Raw genomic sequence first — 19,885 nt, forward strand, 5'->3', positions numbered from 1 at the left:
CATTTGACAGGGCTCAGGAGTGAAAGAGTACCATGTGAAATTGAGGCCTGATTTCGCGACTCAAAGTATTTCTGTACAATGGCCGGGCTCTGATGTGAAATAATAAAAGAAACCCCTGAGAAGTGACCCCATTTTGTAAGCTACACCCGCCAAGGCATTTATTAACCCCTTAAGGACGCAGCCTGTTTTGGCCTCACCAGTTTATCAATTCCCTATCTCCTAAATAATCTAATAGGTGCTTTGCTGCTGATAACTACAGTGTGATTTGTTTTAAAAAAAACAACAATTATTTGCAAAGTTATGAGCATTTTTCGAGATATGTAAATGAGCCTTTTTAGACAGGTGGGAGGTAACCGCAGCGACACTCCTGAGATGGAGCTACCTCACAGCCTCTGCAATCCTGGTGTTCAAGTTTTGCTGGATTGTCTTTTGGGTGCCATGTTGCATTTGCAAAGCCCCTGAGGGACAAACAGTGGAACCCCCCCACCCCCCCCAAGTGACCACATTTGGGAAACTACAGACCTCAAGGAATGTATCTAGGGATATAGTGAGCATTTTGACCCTACAGGTTTTTTACAGAATTTTATTGGAGTTAGGCTGTGAAATTCAAAATCTTTCCCCCCCCCCCCCCTTTTTCAATAAAATGTAGTTGTAGCTCAGATTTTTTTTTCGTTTTCACAATAGATAAAGGAGAAAAAGCACCCCAACATTTGTGTCATGGCCGCGGGCTGTCAGGCTCACTCAACTCCGAAGGGCCGCAGCCATGGATCTGTGAGCGCTGGCCCCCATCTCCTCCTGAGGAGACGCCAGCACTCACTTCCACTTTTTTCGGCCCAGTCCCGTAGGATGCGCGTGCAGGCTTGTGCCCTCACTTAAAGGGCCACCGTGCGCATCTGAGTAAAAATTCTAAATTAGCCTTGAGCACCCTGGACTATAAGAAGGGCTCTGCCCCTTCCTACATTGCCTGAACTTTGTTGTTTCCAGTTCCCAGTGTTTCCCGTTCCTACTACCTGTCACATGTATCCCGTGCTATCCTGGTCCAAGTGCCGTATTGATTGGAGTCGTGCTGCGCTGAGTACCACGCCTATCCTGTTACATTTAAGGTATGTGCACACACACTAATTACGTCCGTAATTGACGGACGTATTTCGGCCGCAAGTAGTGGACCGAACACAGTGCAGGGAGCCGGGCTCCTAGCATCATACTTATGTACGATGCTAGGAGTCCCTGCCTCTCCGTGGAACTACTGTCCCGTACTGAAAACATGATTACAGTACGGGACAGTTGTCCTGCAGAGAGGCAGGGACTCCTAGCATCGTATATAACTATGATGCTAGGAGCCCGGCTCCCTGCACTGTGTTCGGTCCGGTACTTGCGGCCGAAATACGTCCGTCAATTACGAACGTAATTAGTGTGTGTGCACATACCCTTAGATGTTTTGATATGGGAGTATCTCTAACATTTGTGAAACGCGTAGGGTCAGACATGAGAAGGGATTTTTAGCGTAGGTGACGGCGCTATTGTTGGGTGACCCCAGCACTGGGGTTCATAGGAGCGGTAACTGCAGGGTTCCATTCGCTGTAACACGAATGGTTAAACTCTTTTTGATCCCATGTACTCAAACATACTCATCATAGGAGGGTTCGCAAATGAATCAGATAATGAAGTATATTTAATAATTTGTTTAACCTAACACGGTGGGCTCTTTTCACGGTGATTGTACCCCTGATTTTAGCGAGTTATTCAATCAAATTTAACGTTTTACTCATTCGTCACAATCAGTGAATTGTAAATTTCACAAATATATCATAAAAAAGTTAAATATTTACGAATTATTACAGTTCTTAATAAATCAATATCTGGGAATGGCTGCCTTTCTGCTCTCTGATCTAAGCACAAGAGGGGTGGATGAGCGAAGCTAAAAGTGTTTTCTCCGAGTGTGAATTGGTACAGACAACTCAAGGTGCATCCCTCAAATCTACGTTTAAAAATCTCACGAGACTGCATAAAGATTATACCAGGAGCTGGTGGGAAATCCAAAGTCTTGAAAATTATCTTAAAAACAAAATAGTACCTAGAGGCCTGAGAATTCCTATTGCCCCAGCCTCTAGATTAAAGACAACAACTATAAGGGAGAGGTGGGAACAGGAGATCACAGGGAGCTCACTGAGACAAATGCAAATTCTCGTGGAGGAGGAGAAAATTCAGTTTGAGCACACTAGTGTAGAATTGAAAAAAAGAGATCGAGACAGTAAAAACCTTAGCAGACGCTCCAGGTTTTGAGAAAAAAAGATAAGACCTTGCAGCAATCTTTAGAGAGATTTACTAATCCTATAAAGGAACGTAAGCACTTCCAATTCCAAAGAGGTCTGCAGGAATTTAGGGAGAAAAAAGCTTACGATTTTGTCAACCAGCAACAGCAGAATAAGGGGCCAAGGGAGTCTGATCCCTCCACATCAGAAAGTGAAACCACTGATTCTGAGAGAGTGGGTCATATTTTGGGGCTACTGGTGGGAGACAAAAATATAGGGGAGGTGCCAGAGGTAGGAATAGAAGTCCGTGGCAGGGCCTCTGCCAACAGTGGCAGTAATTTTTTATTCAACAACCCCCCCCCCCCCCCCCCCCCGATTGCCCGCTATATGCTGAGGGGACAAAAGGATTTGTAAAGGGAAGTGGAAAAGATAAACTACAAATTATAAATCTATCAGATCATAGTTTAAAGGCATCTGAGATCATGCTCTTAGAGAAGGGGCTTTCATTCGTCCCTACAGTGAGATTTCATTCATTTACCTGGGTGAAGGATTTACACCTATAACGTTTTTTAAGCATCACAATAAAAAGAAATGTCAAGAAATGGGTTTAGAAGAGTCTGATTTGGAAGGCCTAGAAGTGCTAGAGGGGTTACTCGAGGAATCGAATAGAGCCCCAGGACAAGGTCCGTTTTACTAGCCTAAAATCCAGAAGTAGGAAATTGCCGCCAGTTGGAGACTTTACCAATGTTGATTTATTTGTTGAGTTGGTGGGATAGGAGTTGAAGGCATTGGATCAGGATATGAGTCGGATGCAAAATAATCTGACCCGGTCTGAACGTGAGGCTCTGACTACCTTGGAAAAGAGACAAAATATAGTGTTTAAAAGCATCCGACAAGGGTGGGAACATTGTCGTTATGAATAGGGAGGATTATAAAAAGATGTGTGAAGATATACTACTCAATCCAGAGTGCTACACAATCCTCACAGAATCCCACCACCCAATTTAAGAAGGAGCTTCTAGACATTCTTCGGGATGCAAAAAGTAGAGCACCGATTAGTGCTAGCGAAATTCAATTTTTTGTTTCCACGATTTCCAACCATGGCATGTTTTTATAGCCTACCAAAAATTCATAAGGGGTACGCTCCCCTACCTCGTAGACCAATTGTATCAGGCATAAATAATCTAACCCAAAATGTGAGCACATATATAAATGTAGTTTTGCGTCCCTTTGTTCTTAGCTTGACATCTTATGTCTGTGACACCATGGATGTATTGAAACAAATTGATGGTATCACGTTGGAACGGGGTGCAATGCTGGCAAGCCTTGATGTAGAGGTGTTGTACTCCTCTATACCGCATGATCTTGGCTGCCAAGCAGTGGGGTATTTCCTCAAGTCACGAGGTACCCAATATGTGGCCCACAATCATTGTGTTGCAACTGCTACATTTTGTATTGGAAAAAAATATGTTTGTCTTTGAGGATCGTATTTTCCATCAGCAGCGAGGTACAGCAATGGGGAGTCCTACTGCTCCCACATATGCTAATCTGTACCTTGGCTGGTGGGAGGAGACTGTAGTTTTTGGAGACAAATTTTCCAAGTGGACCTCATCAGTAGGTCTTTGGATAAGATATATTGATGACGTGTTGTTACTCTGGAATTCCACAGTTGAAGAGTTTAATGCCTTTGTGGCAGCTCTAAATGAGAATGACTTGGGACTGAGGTTCACTAGCGATATTAGTGACCATTCACTATCATTCCTAGATCTCAAGATTACCAAAACAAAGGAAGGTGCGATTCGAACCAAAGTGTACCGGAAAGGGACAGCTACAAATGGCTTCTTACAATGGGATCGTTGACACCCTTATCCCCTGAAACGAGGTATTCCTAGGGGCCAGTTCATGAGGGTACGCCAAAATTGTAGTTCCTTAGACGATTTTGAGCTACAGTCACAGGATCTTGCTATTAGATTGAAGGAGAGGGGTTTTCCCAAAGAGGTAGTTAAAAAGGCTTATGAGATGGTAAGAGACTCAGATAGTACTTCGTCCCAAGAAAAAGAAAAGAAGAAAACATCACAAGGCTCATAGGCACTTTTGACTCCAAACAACCAGAAGTTCTGAAAATACTAAAAAGATACTGGCGTATTCTCAGTGCAGATATGGAGTTGGCGGATCAAATCACTCCTCAGCCATCAGTCACGTTCCGAAGGGGAGAGAATATCAGGGACAGAATGATGCATAGTTGTTTTGATCCTATACTACAAAAAGGAACATGGTTGGATAGGAAGATTCCAGGTACATACAAATATGGCAGTTGTAGAGCTTGTAACTTTATCCAGAATGGGAGGAAATTCAAAAGTATCACCACCAAAATCGAATATGATATACGAGATTTTGTGAACTGTAGAACAGCAGGTGTGGTTTACCTGATTACATGTCCATGCCCACTTAATTATGTGCGTAAAACTATCCGGCAATTTCGTTGCCGAATTAGAGAACATGTAGGGGATGTGACAAATGCTAGAGATACTCCCATATCAAAACATATACATGAAAAACATCAAGGAAGAGCAGAATATTTAAGTTTCCAGGTGATTGAACTGGTCCGTCCACCAAAACGAGGAGGGGACTGGGACAATCTAATCCTGAGAAAAGAGTCTCAGTGGATCTATAGATTGGCATGTATACAGCCAGATGGCTTAAATGAGCAGACAAATTTATACGTGTTTTATTTAAAGATCTATCAATCTATTTAGAGTCGTTTTTTAAACTTAAATTCTCCAAACTGGTACGTATGTCCCATATTATGGACATGGTGTATTATATCAAGCACTTTAATTTACTTACTAATTCACATCCCATAGTGTGTGACCGGAGGGCATGTTAGATTAGGGGTTGCCAGGTTACAGTTTTGAGCTGGATCGGACTCCTCATTTCCATGGCAATAGTTTACTCCGCCCCCAGACGTCAGGGCTAGAGGCATTAATGAGATGCACTTGGCTGCCTCTCTCTGCGCATGCGCGTTCGGCTAGGTGATGGCTGTGATTTGCGGGTATGTCAATTGACGTGCCAGGTGTCACATGACCATACGTCACAGATGACATTTGCGATTTTGATTGGAGTCAAGGCAACGAATGAACATTTTCGTAATAAAGCCATGGAGTTGACACAGGAAGAATGCATCAAACCAGCATCAGCAACAATGAAAAAAGAAGGTTCTTTTACTAATAAAAACGTCATTACCAGCTACAATACAGAAAACAAATTAGTCAGATCCATTTTAACCCCTTCCCTCTTTGGGCACTTTTGACCTTCCTGACAGAGCCTCATTTTTCAAATCTGACATGTTTCACTTTATGTGGTAATAACGTCGGAATGCTTTTACCTATCCAAGCGATTCTGAGATTGTTTTCCTGTGACACATTGGACTTTATGTTACTGGCAAAATTTGTTCGATACATTCAATATTTAATTGTGAAAAACACAAATTTAGCGAAAAATTGCAAATATTTGCTTTTTTCTCAATTTAAATGTATCTACTTGTAAGACAGGCAGTTATAACAGACAAAATTGTTGCTAACTAACATCCCCCATATGTCTACTTTAGATTGGCATCGTTTTTTGAACATCCTTTTATTTTTCTAGGACGTTACAAGGCTTAGAACTTTAGCAGCAATTTCTCACATTTTCAAGAAAATTTCAAAAGGCTATTTTTACAGGGGCCCGATCAGTTCTGAAGTGGTTTTGAGGAGTCTACACAATACAAACCCCTCCAAGTCACCCCATTTTAAAAACTGCACTCGTCAAAGTATTCAAAACAGCATTTAGAAAGTTTATCAACCCTTTAGACGTTTCACAGGAATTAAAGCAAAGTAGAGGTGAAATTTACAAATTTCATTTTTTTTGCAGAAATTCATTTTTAATCCCTTTTTTTTGTAACACAGAAGGTTTTACCAGAGAAACGCAACTCAATATTTGTTGCCCAGGTTCTGCAGATTTAGGAAATATCCCACATGTGGCCCTGGTGTGCTTATGGACTGAAGCACAGGCCTCAGAAGTAAAGGAGAACCTAGTGGATTTTGGGGCCTCCTTTTTATTAGAAAATATTTTAGGCACCATGTCAAGTTTGCAGGGCTCTTGCGGTGCCAAAACAGTGGAAACCCCCCACAAGTGGCACTATTTTGGAAACTACACTCCTTGAGGAAATTATCTAGGGGTATAGTGAGCATTTTGACCCCACAGGTTATTTGCAAACATTTTTGGAGGTAGGCAGTGAAAATGAAAATCTAAATTTTTTCAAAGAAAATGTAGGTTTAGCTAATTTTTTCTCAATTCCACGATGACTAAAAGAGAAAAAGCTCCACCAAATTTGTAAAGCAATTTCTCCCGAGTAAAACAATACCCCACATGTGGTCATAAACGGCTGTTTGGACACACGGCAGGGCTCAGAAGGGAAATAGCGCCATTTGGCTTTTGGAGCTCATATTTAGCAGGAATAGTTAGCAGAGGCCATGTCGTATTTGCAAAGCCCCTGGGGGGCCAAAACAGTGGAAACTCCCCACAAGTGACGCCATTTTGGAAACTACACCCCTTGAGGAAATTATCTAGGGGTTAAGTGAGCATTTTGACCCCACAGGTTATTTGCAGAAATTTTTGGAAATAGGCCGTGAAAATGAAAATCTACATTTTTTTCAAAGAAAATGTAGGTTTAGCTAATTTTTTCTCATTTCCACGAGGACTGAAGGAGAAAAAGCTCCACAACATTTGTAAAGCAATTTCTCCCGAGTAAAACAGTACCCCACATGTGGTCATAAATGGCTGTTTGGACACACGGCAGGGCTCAGAAGCTCCATTTGACTTTTGGGACTAGGATGTAGCTGGATATGTGTGTGGACGCATTGTTGCTTTTGGCATAATAAAGGGGTTAATGAATCATGAAATTACTAATTTACGGATGTATGGTACACTTTGAGGCAGTCCTTGATACACAGGCCTGGTTTTTCGGGGCAGGTTTCACAGTGGTAAATAGTGTATTTTCTTATTCCCCTTTTGGAACACACTCTGCACCTTTTTTGTGTCCTTCCCTTCTTTGCAATTTGGGGCACTTCATTGGGGAAATGTTGCCATGGTACAATACGTGGAGTATCGCTACCAGCAGATGTGCTTAGGCCCTCCCCTGCCTGGTTCCCAAATAGAAGTGCCTTAATCACCACCTCTCGGAAGTTAAGGAATGTCCCTGTCCGGCCTGCACATCGGGATAGTACGTAAGCATTATACATTGCCATCTGTACAATGTGCACGGCCAGCTTTTTGTACCATGTCTTTGTTTTCCGTAGGGCACTATAAGGCTTCAGTACTTGATCAGAGAGATCAACCCCACCCATGTACTTATTGTAGCCCAGGATGCAATTTGGCTTCTGGGTCACTGTGGTGGTACCTCGTTCAGGGACAGGGGTGCTGCCGCTGCCATCAATTGTGGTCAATATAAGGACATCCCTCTTGTCCTTATATTTGACGAACAGCATGTTTTCGCTGCATAGTTCCCTGCTCTCACCCCTTCTGAGGCTTTGGCTAAGCAGTGTTTTAGGGAGGCCTCTCTGATTTTTGCGCACAGTACCGCATGCTACAGTACTTCTGGCAGAAAGGCACTTAAATAGTGGGATGCTGGTATAGAAATTATCCACATAAAGGTGATAACCCTTGTCCAGCAATGGGTGCATCAAATCCCACACTATTTTCCCACTAACTCCCAGGACGGGGGGGGGGGGCATTCTGGGGGTTCAATAATAGAGTCCTTCCCTTCGTAAACCCTAAATTTGTGTGTATACCCAGATGTACTCTCACACAGATTGTACAATTTAATTCCATACCTTGCCCTCTTATTGGGCAGGTATTGGCGGAATTTAAGCCTCCCCTTAAAATGAACAAGGGACTCGTCTATGCAAATATATTTATCGGGGGTGTACACTCGTGAAAACTTGGTGGAGAAATGATCAATGAGTGGCCTGATTTTAAAAAGACGGTCAAATGTGGGGTCGTTGTCATTGCTAAAATTACAGGGATATCATTGGCAAGGGGGGGTGAACATACCACACTTGAGAGGTTATAATATAGCTAGCCTTTTCCGCCATGTCCTGGACTGGATACATAAAACTAGCCACTATTCGAATAGAAACTTGGAGTCGGCTCTGGCGGGAGAATATGATCTCCGGGCTTTGTTACACACTAAGCTAGGACACCTACCTCAAAAGGTCAAGTCCTCAGTCATATTACGTGACACAATAATGTGTTGGAAGGAAGTGAGGAAAAAACAGGGCCTTTCCTTCCAGTTATCTAAGTATTTACCCCTTTGGAATGATGCCCGGTTTCCGGCGGGGCAGTCTAGCAGTCTATTTAAGGCATGGAAAAACAAAGGGATAGACACAGTAGAACATGTATTGCATGGGACGGAACCAAGGTTAAAGACGCTAACAGAACTGGGGAGTGAATATGGAATTCAGCAAACTCATTTTTTACAATATATGCAAATTAGAGCTTTTTGTACGAAGCTGGTGGGGAATTTAGAAAAAGAAATAATAGACAATCCCTTTGATACACTAGTGGGAGAAGATTCCCATAGGAAGTCCCTGTCGGAATTATACCGGGCAATGAAAGGTATTTATGTAAAACTAGAAAATAAAAATCAATTTCCATATTGGAGACGTATTTTCAAAACCCCAGATATAAATGAACAATTACTGGAGGGATGGCAAACAGTGAGAAAGCATGTGATTAATGAAGTGTGGAGGGAGACACAATTTAGACTGATACATGCAGCCATTTATGCTTTTAATATACCACCCACAGCTGAAAATCCAAATAGGATGCATTCCTGCCCAAAGTGTGCTCAGCCGCACACAGACTTATATCATGGTATCTGGTTGTGTTCGGCTACTCAGGGATATTGGACGGAAGTATTAACATATATCAAGAAGCTATGGGGTAAAACTATTCCATTGAGCCCGACGCTGTTATTATTTCATTCAATAGCGTTAGTGGACACTGCAGAAGAGGGAATATTGCAACGCATACCGCCGTTAGCACACATAATAATACTTATAGCCAAGAGGTGCATCCTGAAAAATTGGTTGGAAACTAACACCCCAAAGATGGAACAATTAGTCCAGCAACTACATGGATATTTACATTCGGACAGAATGGAAGCACTGAGGCACAAAGAGCGGGGGACGGTGAAATTTTTTAGAAAATGGAGGCCATTTTTAGAACAAATGACAGAATCCGATATAGCAAAAACGATGGAAGGTTTTAGACAAACTAAATGGTATCTCATCGAAGATATTAAAGGGACATTAGGGAAACTAAAAACAGCAGAATCAAACAGTCAGATAGGAACACATTGAAAGCAAGACATAAAAGGAGCAAGAGAAGAGACAAATGAGGAATTATTGGTTAGGCTACCATAGTTAATGTGTTAAATGTTTTTGGTTTTGTATGTGTAATCTGTTGCCAAAGCTGCAATAGCTCTATAAATTAGAAAAGTTTGGACTTACCAGCGGAAGAAAGACTATGTACCATAGCTGTACCAGTTTCAGGGTATAAATAATGTGATGTATTGTACATTTCTGCTATAATATTATATTATATGTATGTTAAAGATATATGTAAAACTCAATAAAAAAAAGTTTAAAAAAAAAAAAAATGTGGGGTCGTCCCGGGGCGGGCACTGTGCATTATCATTATAATGCAAGAATTTTAAAATTGCTTCAAAGCGAGTCCGGGTCATGGCCATGCGGTAAATTGGGGTGTTGTACAAAATATCCGCACTCCAGTATTGCCTAACCTCTGGCTTCCTCACTAGTCCCATATGCAGCACAAGGCCCCAAAATTTCATCATCTCCGCTGCATCTACTGGGGTCCACCTAACAAATGATGAAGTGGGGTTTCTGGTTAAAAATTGTTGGGCATACAGATTCGTCTGGGCCACCATTAAATTAACAAACTCCTCAGAGAAAAAGACCTTGAAAAAGTCCATTTCTGTGAGGCCTTCAGTCTCAAACTGAATTCCTGAGCTACCTATAAAATCAGGAATTTGAGGCTCATAATTTTCAGGGAGTGGAGTCCACACGGGATCAATAATTGGGGTTGGCTCAGCTGCTCTCCTGGCTTGCCTTTGGGGGGGGTTCCTCATCACTGGAGGAGGAGGAAGAGGAGGAAACTAAAAGGAGTGGGGCATATTCCTCCTCTCCCTCGCTGGCCGACTCAGTGTCAGAGGCAATGATGGCGTATGCCTCCTCGACTGAATACATCCTTCTGGACGATTGAGACATTTTGATTTATCACAGGGGGTCGTGTAGTGTTTTTACACGTGTAATCAACTTTTATTTTTACACAGGGGGGTGTGTGTGTATGTGTGGTGTTTTTACACGTGTATAGTGAACAGAAATGAGAAGAGAAGAAAGAAGAGAAGAAAAGGAAAAAAAAAAAAAAGAATAGAATTTACTGTAGAGTTTACTGTACAGTTAGAAGAAAACAACTGAACGTCCGTCAGTAACTGACGCTATCTATTACTAAAAAAACCTGTAGTCTAACTAACGTGCTACAGTAAAATTAGGCTCTAAAAATTTACTGGACAAACGTCAGTAAAAAAAACAACTGAACGTCTGTCAGTAACTGACGCTATCTATTACTAAAAAAAACTGTAGTCTAACTGAACTACGGTAAATTTCTACTAAAACTGCAGAAAAAAGTTGCTAGATATATCTATCTAGGTCTAAAACTAAATTAAAGTTTCTAACGTTGGCGTATGCTACCTACCCTAACGCCCTACCTACTAGCTACACCTAACTACTATTATATTTTATATTGTATTAGAAAAAAACCTGCGCCAGAAAATATGCTGATCAGTGATGTGGTTCACTGATCAGCACGCAGCGCAGGACGCACACTATGGAAAGGTGCGGGTGAAAAAAAAAAACGAAAAACACCTGCGTCAACAAATTACCACAGATGCTGATAACTAATCAGCAGTCTGTAGCCGCAGGGTGCACACAGATAGATGGTGCAAATTTATAATTGGAAAAAAATGACAAAAATAAAAAATTCCTGGACCAAAGGTTGAGCACAAATTCCGATCAGTGATGGTGGTCACTGATCAGCGCTCAGCGTTCACAGGACCCACACAGGTAATTGGTGTGGGTGAAAAAAAGGCACGAAGAAAGAACCTGCGAGAAAAAAACAAAACACGGATGCTGATCAGTGAAGGCGGTCACTAACCAGCACTTCGTGGCCGCAGGGCGCACACAGGGAGATGGTGCAAATTAAAAAAAAATAAATCCTGCGCCAAAAATTGAGCACAGATGCTTATCAGTGATGGTGGTCACTGATCAGCGCTCAGTGGGCACAGGACTCGGACAAGGGTGGGGTGGGGTAGATTGGGACAGGGAGGGGGTGGATTGGGACAGGCCCAAGGGCAGGGACAGGCCCAAGGACAGGGACAGGGCCAAAAAAATCTGTCTGATCACAAAAAAATAAAAAGGTGATCACACAGAAGCAGCAAAAGGGCTTTCTTATTTTTTTACACAGTAGTGCAGGACGCACTACAAATACCAGTAGATCCGCAGCAGACACTTTCTCAACCGCTCTGCACGCTGCCTCAAACTGGAATGGCGGCGTGCAGAGCAGTGTCGATGTTCACCACACTGCCTGGTGCACTGATTGGTCGGTCATTACAGACCGACCAATCAGATCGCTCCTGGAGGTGGCATCACTGCCACCTCCCTAGGTGACGTTGGTGGCGATGGGTGTTGTCTTAGACAGCACCAATCGCCACTGTCTAACTGTGCCCTGTTACTCCAGGGCGCAGTTTTAACAAAAATCCCTGCTATTGGCCGGTCAGAATTGACTGGCCAATAGCAGCGATCGCCGATGCGGGGGGGCCAAAACGGCACCCTGGGTTAGTAGTAGAGATGGCCTGCTGTCATGGACAGCAGCCATCTTTACTTTGTCACGGTGCAATTAGCACCGATGACCGTATCACGTTGCGCAGTACCTATACGGCGCTTTGCGGGAAGCACCTCCCGACAGCGCCGTACATGTACGGCGGATGTCGGAAAGGGGTTAAATAAACATTGGCATATTTTAAAAAATTATCCATATCTCAAAGATCTGATACCCGATAATCCATTTATAACATTCAGAAGATCTCAGACTTTAGGTAATATTCTTGCCCCAAGTAGGTTACACAATAAACACAAAAAAACCTCAATTGAAAAAATGTTCCCCACACTGTGTGGCTCTTTTAAATGTGGGCAATCCAGATGTCTTTGTTGCAAAAATATAACACATAGAATGAACAGTTTTTCCTCATCGGTAACATCGGAGTCATTCCGATTACAGTCATTTTTAAGCTGCAAAAGCGACTATGTAATTGACTTATTAGGGTATGTTCACACGGCAACGCCAATTACGTCTGAAATTACGGTGCTGTTTTCAGGCGAAAACAGCTCCTGAATTTCAGACGTTTTGAAGTTTTTCGCAGCGTCTTTTACGGACGTAATTGGAGCTGGTTTTCATTGGAGTCAATGAAACACGGCTCCAATTACGTACCAAGAAGTGACATGCACTTATTTGAGGCGGGCGTCTTTTTACGCGCCGTCTTTTGACAGCGGCGCGTGAAAAAAAAGCTTGTCTGCACAGAACACTGTAAGACCCATTGAATTCAATGGGCAGATGTTTGGAGCCGTATTTTCGGGCGTAATTCGAGGCGTAAAATGCCTGAATTACATCCCTAAATAGGGCGTGTGAACATACCCTAACAATGTCCATTTAATTTACAGTATATTGGTAGGACCACACAAACCCTACGCAATAGAATCAACAAGCACCGTTCTAATGTCAAAAAAGGGTTCCTGAAACAAAGTGTTTCACGTCATTTCTCAAATATACATAATTGCAATTTATCCCCATTGAACAAATTCCACCTGAGACTGCTAATAGGTTCATCAAACTCAAACGTGAAAACTGCTGGATCTTTAACCCCTTAGTGACCACCAATACGCCTTTTTACGTTGGTCACTAAGGGGCCTTAGGCTAGGCTGACGCCTTTTCACGTTCGCCTAGTCTAAGTCCTGCATGGGTCTCCCGTGCAGGCTGGAGCCGGGGCTCAGCTGTCTGATGACAGCTGAGCTCCTGCTCCAACGCCCGCGATCGAAGTTTACTTCGATCGCGGCCGTTTAACCCGTTAAATGCCGCCGTCAATAGCGACCGCGGCATTTAATTTTGTTTACAGAGGGAGTGCGCTCCCTCTGTCACCCATCGGCGGCCCTCGAATGCAATCGCGGGTCTCCGATGGGGTGTCATGGCAGCCGTGGGCTTGATAAAAGCCCCAAGGTCTGCCCTGGACATATGCCTGTTAGGACGCGCCGAAGGCACGTCCTAACAGATTGCCTGTCAGATTTACACTGGCAGGCAATAATGCTCTGGTATACGAAGTATACCAGAGCATTATAGCAGCGATCGGAAGATCGCACAGTAAAGTCCCCTAGTGGGACTAATAAAATAAGTAATCAAAGTGAAATAAAGATTAATAATAAAAGTTACAGTAAAAAAAATAAATCCATTTTTTTCCATAAAAAGTGGTTTTATTTAGTAAAAGTGTAAAAAATAAATAAAAGTACACATATATGGTATCGCCACGACCGTAATGACTCCATTAATAAAGTTAATATGTAATTTAAACCGCAAGGTGAACACCGTAAAAAAAACGCAAAAAACAATGGCGAAATTGCTATTTTTTTCCCATTGCCCCCCAAAAAAGTCATAATAAAAATGAATCAATAAGTCTCATGCACCCCAAAACAGTACCAATCAAAACTATGTCTCGTCCCGCAGAAAACAAGCCCAAAAAATCACTACATTGATGGAAAAATATAAAAGTTACGGCTCTTGGAAAGCGACGATGCAAAAACAAATAATTTTAGTTCAAAAGTGTTTTTATTGTGCAAAAGTCGTAAAACATAAAAAACCTCTACATATGTAGTATCGCCGTAATCGTACCGACCCATAGAATAAAGGCAACATGTTATTTACGTCGCATAGTGAACGGCGTCAATTTAAAAACGCATAGAATAATGGCGGAATTTCAGTTTGTTTTTTTTTATAATCCCCCCAAAAAAAAGTTTATAAAAGTTAATAAAAAAATTATATGTACCCAAAAAGTAATGTAAAAGTAAAAAGTACAACTAAGTACAGCTATGTAGACGAAAAAATAAAAAAGTTATAGCTCTTTGAATGCGACTATAGAAAAACGAATAAAATAGCTTGGTCATTAGGGCCTAAAATGGGCTGGTCACTGAGGGGTTAAAGGTAATGTGTCGCTAGAATTTTTTATTTTTTTTTTAGTTAAACAGTTAGTGTATAAGTGATTAAACATTGTTCTAATTTTTATAATTTTTCACGAGTCAGGAAATATTATAAATTAGATTCTAATTTATAACATTTCCCAGTGCTGGTCACTAGATGGAGCAATTCCCAAAATTGCAGCATTGGCATGTGGTAAAGCAACCACATTGCTTTATGCTGCAAAATTTGAGAATACACACTCGCTCTAGTGAGCTCATAGAATCCCCCCTCCTTCATCCTGGCTAGTGCCAGGAGAAAGGAGGGGAGAAATTTTGCAGCATAAAGCAATGTGGTTGCTTTACCACATACCAATGCTGCAATTTTGGGAATTGCTCCATCTAGTGACCAGCACTGGGAAATGTTATAAATTAGAATCTAATTTATAATATTTCCTGACTCGTGAAAAAATTATAAAAATTAGAACAATGTTTAATCACATATACACTAACTGTTTAACAAAAAAAAAATACAAAAACAATTTCTAGCGACACTATCTTTAATGTTCTTAGTTTTAATATATTTATTTATCAACTTTTGTGTGTTTCGTGTAAACATTTCAAACTGCATTTTTGTTTTCTGCCATTTGTTACCGGTGTATGACGTCACTATTGATCTTTGACCTGTACAGATTTGGCGGGTTTTTCAGCTTTTTGCATAGTTAGCTAATTGTATTTAAAGTGTAACATTGCTTGTTTTTTTATGGCCTGATAAGGACATCAGTTCGATGTTGTAACGCGTAGCCCTGTACAATAAATTAGCGCTGTTCTGTTGGTCCATCTTTTGTTCAAATTTTTTCCTCCTAATTTGTAAAGTAAACTCTTCGGAGTACAACAATGCCCCACATAATAAACTGCTGTGTGGACACATGACAGGGCTTAGAAAGGAAGGAGCACCATTTGACTTTTGAAGCTCAAGTTTTGCAGGAATGGTTTGCGGCACCATGTTGCATTTGCAAAGCCCCTGAGGGACCAAAACAGTGGAATCCCCCCCAAAAGTGACCCCATTTGGGAAACTACAACCCTTATTGAATTTATCTAGCGGCATAGTGAGCGTTTTGACCCCACTGTTTATTTTTTGCTGATTTTATTGAAATTAGGGAGTGAAAATCAAATTTTTTTCCACTAAAACATTGAATTTTTCATAAGGAATAAAGGAGAAAAAGCACCCCACCACTTGTAAAGCAATTTCTCCCGAGTACGGCAATGCCCCATATGTTGTCATAAACTGCCGTTTGGAGACACCGCAGGGCTCAGAATGGCAGGAGTGCTACTTGGCAAGCAGATTTTGCTTGACTGGTTTTTGGGCGCCACGTCACATTTGCGGAGCCCCTGAGGTTCCAGTACAGTAGACACCCCTGAGAAGTGACTCCATTTTGGAAACTACACCCCTCAGGGCATTCATCTAGTGGTCTAGTGAGCATTTTAACCTCACAGCTGTTTTTAAAAATTTTGTTAGAATTAGACAGTGAAAGTGAAAAATTATTTTTTTTTCAAAAAATATGCAGTATTAACTACCAATTTTTTATTTTACCAAGGGTTAATAGGAGAAAAAACACCACAAAATTAGTTACTCATTTTCTGACGAGTACGGCAATACCCCATGTGTGGCCCTAAACTGCTGTTTGGGCACATGACCGAGCTCAAAATGTAAGGAGCGCCATTTGGCTTTTAGAGCACAGATTTTGCTGGATTGCTGTACAGGCGCCATGTCATGTTTGCAGAGCTCCCTTAGGTACCAGAGTAGAGTGGAAAACCCTGAGAAGGGACCAGTGGCAGATTAAGTAGACCATAGGCCCTGGGCTATTCCACAAACTTGGGCCCCGCTTGCCCACTGCTGCTCTGCCGCGTCTATAGCAAACGCCACCTTTTTGTGCGAGCATTGACAAATGGGTGTTACGATTCCCTTTGTCAAACATACTGACAGTCTACAACCATCTCTGACAGTATCACACTATGTAGAGAGACATCCTCCTGACAATGGGAATGTAACACACATTTGTCTATTAGTCCTGGGTACACAAAGACTTTATGTGGAATACAAGGATTTTCTACAACAGCCATGTAAGGAGAGGGGACAGATCCTCTATGATGGGAGTCATTCACTTTTCTTCTCCATCTGACACAGACCGGTATGGTGACTTCTCCTGATGAGACATCTTTGCTCCTCGCTTCTGCAGCCATTTCCAGCCTCTATAGAAAAACTAAAATTCAGATACCAAGGACCAGGACCATACATTAAAGGGGTTGTCCGGGCACGGACCGGTTTTTCATACTGATTACCTATCGATGTGCCCGGACAACCCCATTTACTCAGACTAATAAATTAGAATGCATACAGACCCCAGACCTTCTAAACGAATGTCGTCCCCAGACCAGACCCCCCTAAGCAAATACAGACCCCAGAACAAGCACCCTAAACAAATACAGACCCCAGAACAAGCACCCTAAATACAGACCTCAGACCTGACCTCTAAATACAGACCCCAGACCTGACCCTCTAAATTAATAATGACCCAGACCTGGCTCCCTAAATACAGACCCCATAAACTAATACAGACCCCATACCTGACTCTCTAAACTAATACAGAACCCGACCCCCTAAATATAGAGCCCAGACCAGACACCCTAAATATACTGACCCCATACCAGACCCCCTAAATATACAGACCGCAGACCAGACTCCTAAATACAGACCTCTTAACGCACCAGGACGCACTGGTACGTCCTGGTGCAGGGGGGGGGGGAATGGAGCGCGCTCCATATGCTGCGGGTGTTGGCTGTGTTTTACAAAGGACACCCAGGACTAACAGTCAGGAGCAGCGATCACGCTGTTCCTGGCTGTTCAATCCCTCAAAGGCTGCGGTCAATCATGACTGCAGCATCTGAGGCGTTGAAAAGATGGGACGGCCCCCTCCGACAGCAACGAGATCGGGCGGGGGTGACGATTGTAGTTATGGCAGCCCAGGGGCCTAATGAAGGCCCCCAGGGCTGCCTTCACTCTGCCTCTATTAAGCCGTACCTGTGGCAGGGCATAACAGATGCCTGTAAAAATGACGATATACTGCAATACATTAGTATTGCAGTATATTGTACCAGCGATCTAAGAATCGCTGGTTCAAGTCCCCTAGGGGGACAAATAAAATGTGTAAAAAGAAGTGAAATAAAGTTTTTAGTAGTGAAAAAAAAAATGAAAAGTTGCAAACGGTAATGTAAAAAATAAAAAAAGTAAAACAAAATCGGCAAAGTCTGAACTATTACAATATAGCGTTATTTAACGCACACTGTGAACGCCGTAAAAAAATTCAAAATCACTGTTTCTTGGTCATAAAAAAGTTATGGCTCTCAGAATGTGGTGAAACAAAACTTTTTTTTTAACAAAATGTTTTTTGTTTTAAAGTAGTAAAATATGAAAAAATCTATATAAATTTGATATCACCGTAATCGTATTGAGCCACAGAATAAAGTTAAGTTGTTGTTTTTACCACACGGAGAAAGATGTAAAAACAGAACCCAAAAAATGATGGAATAAACTGCGATTCCTCCAATTTCAGCCCGCAAATAATTTTTTCAGCTTCCCAGTTTGTTATATGATAGAAACTACAACTCCTCCCACAAAATAAGCCCTCACACCACTCTATTGATGGAAAAATCAAAACGTCATGGCTTTTGGAACGCGGCCGCCCAAAACGCCCAATGATGATCCGCCATTGGAAGTGACTTCATTTTGGAAACTACACCCCTCAAAGCATTTATCATTTGCATGGACATATGACTTAGGAGTGAAATGCGCATGTGAGGCCTATTTTGGTGATTTTCACAGCATTGACCCACAATTGCGGGGCTCTGAGGTCAAATAGTAAAACAAACCCCCAAGTAGTGACCCCCATTTTGGAAACTACACCTATTTTGAACCCACAGGTTTGTGGTTTTGTATTAGAAATGAACGCTCAGCGGGGCAGGGCCTAGCCTAGCATGTAGCCGGACGTGTGTTGCAGGAGCTCCTACCAGCCATCCTGAATAATCCTGCTTAAACTTACCAGTGCTTTCATTTAAGAGGTCCTTTTGATGTTGGTCGGTCATTGGACTCTTTGTGGGATCGTGGAGTGCGAAGAACTTTTCTTCTCAGCCTGACATGTTGTTTGCTTCGTCTTCCTGAGACCGGTGGAGCTATCGGACTCCATCTTGCAGCCCCGTGGTAGCTATTCTGCTCTCTGTCGCGGAGGACTTGGAGTTTGCACATGACTGTCGGATCGTGTTTTGATTTACAGGATTTATAGGGGCTTGTACACCTGGATCTCGTGAGTACATGATATCCCGAATATCGTTGGGGCCTCGAACACAACGCGGTTACATCGGACCAAAATTAAGTACACAGTGTGGTCCTAGCTTCCTGCAGACTACCCTAATGAATGACATTATGTCTAAAAAAAAGTAAAGGTGGCCAGGGGGCAAAAGATAAAGGCACTCAAGATGGCGCTGCTGTGTCGGTTAGAGAACCCAATAGACCTAATACGCAGAAGGAGATAGCTGCACACCTTGAGCAATATGCTTATTCTCCACTTGTGCCATCACAAAGTTGGTCTTCTACTGATCCTATACCTGTTGATTCGTTTGTTAATGTGGAGCTGGAGGGGACTACTTTTGGTGTAACTGATGCTGGACGGAGATTGTTATCTACTACTGATGTTCCCCTACCGGAGACTTCTACTCAGTCCGATGTTACCGCTGAGCCTACGATTAAGTATGAGTTTATGGCGGTCAAACAATGTAATTCTGCCCTGTGTGCCCTTCAGATGCAAGTGGGGGCATTATGGAATCTTTGACTATAAGCAAGCATGACATAAAGAGAGTAACGGAATGCACGACTGCGATGGAAGGTCGGGTCTAAGAGTTGGAAGACACCGTGACACCAGTGGTTAGAGACACTAGACAACAAGCTCCAGAGATTGCGGCTCTGAGGGTGAAAACTGATGATCTGGAGAACAGATCACGACGCAATAATAGATTGGTGGGTGTCCCTGAGTGGGCTGAAGGAAATAATCCTGAAGATTTTTTTGAAAAATGGCTTCAGGAGAAAATTGGCCACGCTAATTTGACAACATTATTTGCTCTTGAAAGGGCTCATCGGGTCCCCACCAGGCCTTTACCGCCTGGGGCTCCTTGTCCAATCTTGATTAAATTGTTGCATTACAAGGACAGAGACATGGTGCTTCGCAAAGCTAGGGACCATACAAA

This window comes from Rhinoderma darwinii, chromosome 4, assembly GCF_050947455.1.
Source record: "Rhinoderma darwinii isolate aRhiDar2 chromosome 4, aRhiDar2.hap1, whole genome shotgun sequence".
NCBI classification, from domain to species: domain Eukaryota; kingdom Metazoa; phylum Chordata; class Amphibia; order Anura; family Rhinodermatidae; genus Rhinoderma; species Rhinoderma darwinii.